General features: G+C 49.2%; 1 protein-coding gene across 4 annotated transcripts in view; it reads right to left on the reverse strand.

Annotated features, from left to right (window-relative positions):
- PAPPA (pappalysin 1) overlaps positions 1-776 on the reverse strand; it is a 370091-nt gene extending 369315 nt beyond the window's left edge. For 3 of the 4 annotated variants that reach the window (XM_080561609.1, XM_080561610.1, XM_080561608.1), the window contains exon 1: positions 581-717. The gene's annotated coding sequence lies outside the window, so the exon portion shown is untranslated. Of the gene's footprint in view, positions 1-580 lie in introns of all 4 variants that reach the window. The other variant, XM_080561611.1, reaches the window with a different exon arrangement.
- Positions 777-6000: the final 5224 nt, after the last annotated feature.

Consider the following 6000-nt stretch of genomic DNA (forward strand, 5'->3'; position numbering starts at 1 on the left):
TGCTAAGAGCTCAGGCACCCCCACCCTGAAAAGGCTCCTAACCATACGCAGGTGGATCTGCAGGACAGGAGACACAAGATGGGAACTACCCAGCCTGTGCAGGGTTAGGATGCAATATCCCTAAAAAGCTAACTGTGCTCTCACAAACCACAAAGCTGTCCCCAAACCTACTTCTCATTCTAGTTTCCCACTACACAAAGCTAACAGACACCTCCAAGCACAGCAAAAGCCCCGGCAACAGCAGCTGGAAGAAGAACTGAAGAACTTCTGCTGCCAGCCCAGCCACGCTCCGGCCCCAAGAGAAGAAACACCCGGGTAGGTCAGTGGGGGGCCGGGCGAAGTGCACATGGAGGCCTCCAGCCGCCCCCAGCCCCTTCAGGAGCCCCTGGGGATCCAGCAGCTCGTGGCTCCCCGCGCAGCTCCATCTCTAACCCCCCTCAGCCTTCCCCAAGCCACACAACCGCGAGGAGCTGCCGCCACCTAGCGGGCCCCGCCGCCCGCAGCGCGGAGGAGCGGGGCGAGGGGCCGAGGCCCGGCCGCGGGAGGCAGCGCCCGGCCCCGCAGCCCCCCGGGGCCTTACCTCGAGGTCCCCGCGCTGCCCGGCCTCCAGCCTCGTCAGGGGCCCGCTCCCGAGGAAAATCCCCAGTCCCCACCCAGCACAGCAGGAGCACCCTGGGGCCAAGTCCCACGCTGGTCCAAGCGCCTGCTCCTCACCTCCTCGTGCCCCACACGGAGAAACCTGAGTGAGGCCCAAGCCTGCCCTTAAATACTTACTGGGCCCACCTGGGCCCGCCCCATGGCCCTTCAGATGTAACAAGAATTGGACTCGATGAGCCTTGTGGGTCCCTTCCAACTTGAGCTGTTCGGTGATTCTAAGAGGAACCTAAATGCCAGGGTTGTATGGGGCACTCCTGGATGTGTGGTTATCCCTGCTGAAGGGAGGGACAAAATGAAAGAAGAGTCAGGTCTGTACAGGGAAATACAGGGGAAAGGTCAAGGTCAGGTGCCATCCGAAAAATGGATGAAAATAAAAGGAGGCTGCTCTTGATAGTAGGATCCTGAGAGAGCTATGTAGATGCAGACAGTGGAGGAAAAGTCAAAGACAGAAGATACAAATGTGCATAAATATGTTACTTCTACAGAAGTACTTATGTGTTATTTCAAACAAGTCTATGTCTGCAGTTTTGTACAGAGTACATTTGCAAGGGCTCTTCTGTGTGCCTCTGCATGAAATCTGCACGGCATGGGCTTATTCAAAAGGCTCTTGAGATTACTTTCTTATCCTGAGTGCATGGAAGGGATTTGTTCCAGGTACAGAGCATTAGCTACAAGTCTCAAAATTCAGTAGCTAATATCACTAGGAATCAAAGTACTTTTAACAGGACTAATGTTAGTAATTTTAGGGTGTCTTCTGAGGAGAGACATAGAAGGAACTACAAGGATTTAGACTAAAGTCTCCTCTGCAGCTAGTGGAAAATTACAAGAAATCTTCCATTATGTTGTGTTTAATGTCTGCAGTGCAATGCTTTGAACATGCCAGGACATCACCGGGCTCACAGCACCCAGACGATCGCTTCTCTTACTGCAACTCAGTTGGGGCACATTCAGGGAGTGAAGGAGATCTGCAGATCGTGAGGTTGCTCTGCCGTGGCTCACACGTCCCTCCTGGGACATTGATACTGGCTGACAGAGGTGGTTTTGCTGCAGGCATCAGTGCAATATTGCAGTGCAAGGAGGTTCTTTTGCCTTGGCGTCATCTCTGTGACGGAGTTTTGGAAGCAGTGACAGCAATGCCACTGGGTATAGTATTTCAAGAGTGGCCCTGATAGTACCAGGTGTGAAGCCAACTTCAGGCTTGTGTTGTGGTGGTCTGACACAGCAAAGGGACACCCTGGTGCAAGGCCACTGCAGACAGCGAAGTTAAGAGTAAAAGGAGTGAGGTTGCTCCAGGAGTTACATGGCTGCAATGATGTGCATTGTGTCCTGAGACTGAAGCTTGTTTTGTGAGATAAAACCCACAAGCTGGCAGACTTTTCCCTGGGGTTGCATCCTACCTCCCTCTCACACCCCGCTAAAGGGTGAGTGCTAACAGAAACTGTCCATGTGCTATTAGCCAGGCAACAATTTTGTGATGACAGTCAGACACTGAGAACAGCACTTGAAGACAATTCCTGATTCCTCCAAAAAGGAAAAGCAACCTAGGCCTGCTGTAACCCAGTGTACAGCAACAGCAGTTGCATACTTCTCCCTAATTCAGGTTGCCTTGTGAGCCTCAGGTGAGCTGTAACCAGATCACACACACATCTTTACTCCAGTTGCTCTCATAGTCTTCCAGTATATTGCCAGCTGGCTAATGTGAAAGCCCAGCAAGGAGGGGAATGCTCAAATTGCCATCTTGCCTGGGGACTTGGTTTTGGAGGCTGATGCCACCTCAGTTCTCCAAATTGTCCTTGGAGTTCCCTCTCCTCACAGCTCTCCAAGCTCTGCCCGATGTGCCCTCGAGCTGTCTGCTCTGTTTTTGATAGGCAATCTGTACAGTCGAAAAGGTTGATCACACTGCTGTAATTAAGATGATGTCAATTTGGATGAAATGACTTTACTCATTTGCATGCCTGTTACAATCATCATCTCCGCTATGACAGCATTTGCCTCTGAAGCTAATGGAAAATCTCTGTTAATGCTGAGCTGTCCTGGAAGGGGTGGGAAATCAGGTTCCCACAACGGAGGCAGCGGTAGGGGTTTATGGAGCGTGCCATCTTGCCAACACTGGCATGTCCTCACGTGGGCAAAAGCAGGAGGAAAGTATGCAATGAGCTTCAGGCAGCACCTGAAGGCAGCAGAAAGAAGTCAAAGCCTTTCCCTGCATCCTGAAAGTGATGCAGGGTTCGTGCTCCCTGAGGACCCACAGCAGGGCTGTTCGCATAAAAGCTGTCTTCTGCTTCTCAAAGACAAACACGTGGTTGGTGTTTGTTTGCACAGCATGCACCATGATGTGGCTCTCATGTGTACAAAGTCAAGAGCCAAGCAGCAGCACTGCAAGGGGGAGAGGGGTGAAATATCCTTCTGACCTTGTGCTCTGGACGACAAATACACCATCTCTGCTATAATCTGAATGCAAACATCTAAAGCAATTGCTGCCAGTGCACCAGGCTGGGAGGGTGGCAGAGGGGGAACTGAATTAATGTGAGTGGGTTGAACTGAGTGTCAGGCATAATAGGGCCATGTAACAGAAAAAAAGTCAGTGGTTTGTAATGTTCAGCAGAATAAAATCATAATACATTACAGATGCTATTATATATAGCCTCTATCTGCTTTTTATATAAATGTCTAGTTACTGATATTTTGGAGAGATGCTGGACTCAGCACGTATGGGCTTTTGCAATTTCCAGCTCCAACACAGTTCAGCAAGCAAGTAAAAGGAATATTTCTGGCAAAAATACAGCCATCTCCTTGGTCTGTTGATCCCTTTCTGTTGCAGTTGTCTTCCTCGATAAGAACTGAAAAGCTTCCTGAAGCTTTCAAGTTTATGTGTAGCTCCTCATGCAACCCTGAACCTATTTTGGAATAATATCCACGTTTATAGCTTCTGTCACAGAAAGAATAACCATGATTTCCTCTTCAGTAATACACTGATGTTTAAACTGAGCCTTTGGTTTCATGTTGTATGTGTGAGAGTAGTGTCTCTCTGGTAGGCATGTCACTGCTCCCCAGACCTGTAATCATCCAGTGCATGTACACAGCATCACTGATATCTGACATGGGTACAGAAACAAAACCTCTCTGCCTGCCTGCAGGCTTTTTTCCTGTGTTGAGAGTTGAGCTACTGGTGACTGTTGTGAAATGTCAATGAAAGGATAGGACTGGAGAGCTGTACTGGTCCTGGGGATTTTGAGAGCTCTCATCCAGTCTCACCAGTAAAGCCGGACTGACCGAGACTGCACAAACGTCTGTCCAGATTTCCATCACACATGATGGACTCACATGAAAAGTGAATACAATAAATAAAGGAAAAAAAATACTTTGCATTTTGTTTTGCTTTGCTTTAGTGTAAAAACCTGGCAGGCTTCCATTATCTGAGCACTATTATTCATTATTAGGCGAAGGCTTTGTTTGTATCTAAGAGCTGGTCCTTGAAAACAGCTCACCCTGAGCAGCACAGAGCAACATCTCCAGCTCCAGCACACAGTGCTTGGGGCTTAATCCCAGCTTCAAGCCCCATGGTGAGAGTTTACTACATTACCATGAGATTTTATTTTACTGTACCTATTTATTAGAAGATGAGAACCCAGCTCTCAGTCTGGATCACTAGGGCAGGTGCATTCTTACCCAGATACAAACTCCATACCTGAGGACTGTGTGGCACATGTCTGACGCAGACACAGTGACCTCCCATCCCCTGAGCCCTGAATTCAGACTCTGGTGGGTGAGGAATGAAAATGGGTTTGTGTCTGTGCTTTGTCGTACAGCACAGGAGAACCACTTTGGTCTCCCCAGGCGATATCACCAATCATCAACTTGGCCAAGGAGTGTGGCACAGAGGGGTACGGGTGCTGCAGAGGTTTGCAGTGGGATTAGGCAGGGTGCCAGCATGTCACCGGCACTGCGTGAGTGGGGCTGGAGAAACAGAGGACACCTGGTGCATGGCTGGGTGGATGGATACTAGCACATATTTTTATGCCATCCCTTATTTTCACAAGCTCAATAACACGCACAAACGTAATGAGGGAAAATGAGCACTCTTGCCTTTGGGAGAACTGGTTAGTGTGCTGCACTGTGCATCTCACATTCCTTCTTCATCCATCTTTTTCCATTTTCATCCCTAAAGTCAGTACACACACACTGGTACTTGCTTATCTACTTCCAATTGCCACCTGGAGCGCCCCCTTGTAAAATGACTTTTTTAGGAAAGACACAGTGCTGTGCAATGTCCAGAAGGTGGCAAGCTTTCAATGCATATTGCTCTGTGCTTCCACTCGTTTCTCCAAAGCAGAGGCAAGCCAGGATTATGGGAACCTTATTTGCTCATGGGCTGAAAGACTGTGTCCAAGTATGTGTGTGTGAGACAGGGAGACTTGCCCGTGACTAATCGGCAGTGTCAGTGAGAAAGGAAACAATGTCCTGCTACAGACAGTCACAGATAACGGGCAACTCAGCCTGTTATCCTCCAGGGCAAGGCACTGGGAGACAATAGCCAGAGAGACTTGGGCTGCAGCATTTTCCCAGGCTTTCTGAACACACTGAGTTTGCAACAGCATCGTGCTCTAAGAGGTGAGTCAAATCCATCTCTATCAAAAGAAAGCAAAACCCAGATGGTCTTGAGAAAGTCATGTTCTCCCTCCGCAGACAGGCATACACGCTTTAACTTCCTCCATCCATCCTGTTTAGTGAAGGCTGTGTTTAGTCACACGGACGCGTCCCTGCAGAATGACAGCAGAAATTATGTTTCTGGGCATATGCGGCACTAAAACAGGCAATCGTGTGTTGTCCACATATAGCTGGGTGCCCAACTACCCCGTTTTGTTTTACAGAGGACCTACTCTAGTCATCCTAATGATCGATGCGTTGTGGCTCTGGAGGGGGAGGTCAGGCAGCAAGCTTTGTGAGCAGCTGGACCACTGACCTGCCAGGCTGCCTACATCAGCTAGGGCAGCTGCTCCTCCTGCTCTTTGTCTGTTTAGGCTTTAAACTCCTTGGTTCAGGCACTGTCTCCTACGATGTACTTGCTTGTCACAGAGCCTGTGACATTCTGGTTCAGTTTCAAGGTTCTGAACATTACTGGCAAGCCAGAGGGTCCTGGGATGGCAGCAGAGCTTGGTGGCAGGTTGCCATCTCCCCAGAGCCATGCCGGTGCCATCTCCTAGATGAAGTCCTCCCCTGCAATGACTGAATGTGCTGCTCAGAAGAAAATCTTCAGAGCCATTTTTCAGGCTTTCCTGACACTGCAACACCAAAGGCAAAGGAGAGGAGATGAAAAAAAATCATTTTTTTTTTTTTCCAGAC

The sequence above is a fragment of the Anser brachyrhynchus genome (assembly GCF_964034855.1).
Source record: "Anser brachyrhynchus genome assembly, chromosome: 19".
Taxonomy (NCBI): Eukaryota; Metazoa; Chordata; class Aves; order Anseriformes; family Anatidae; genus Anser; species Anser brachyrhynchus.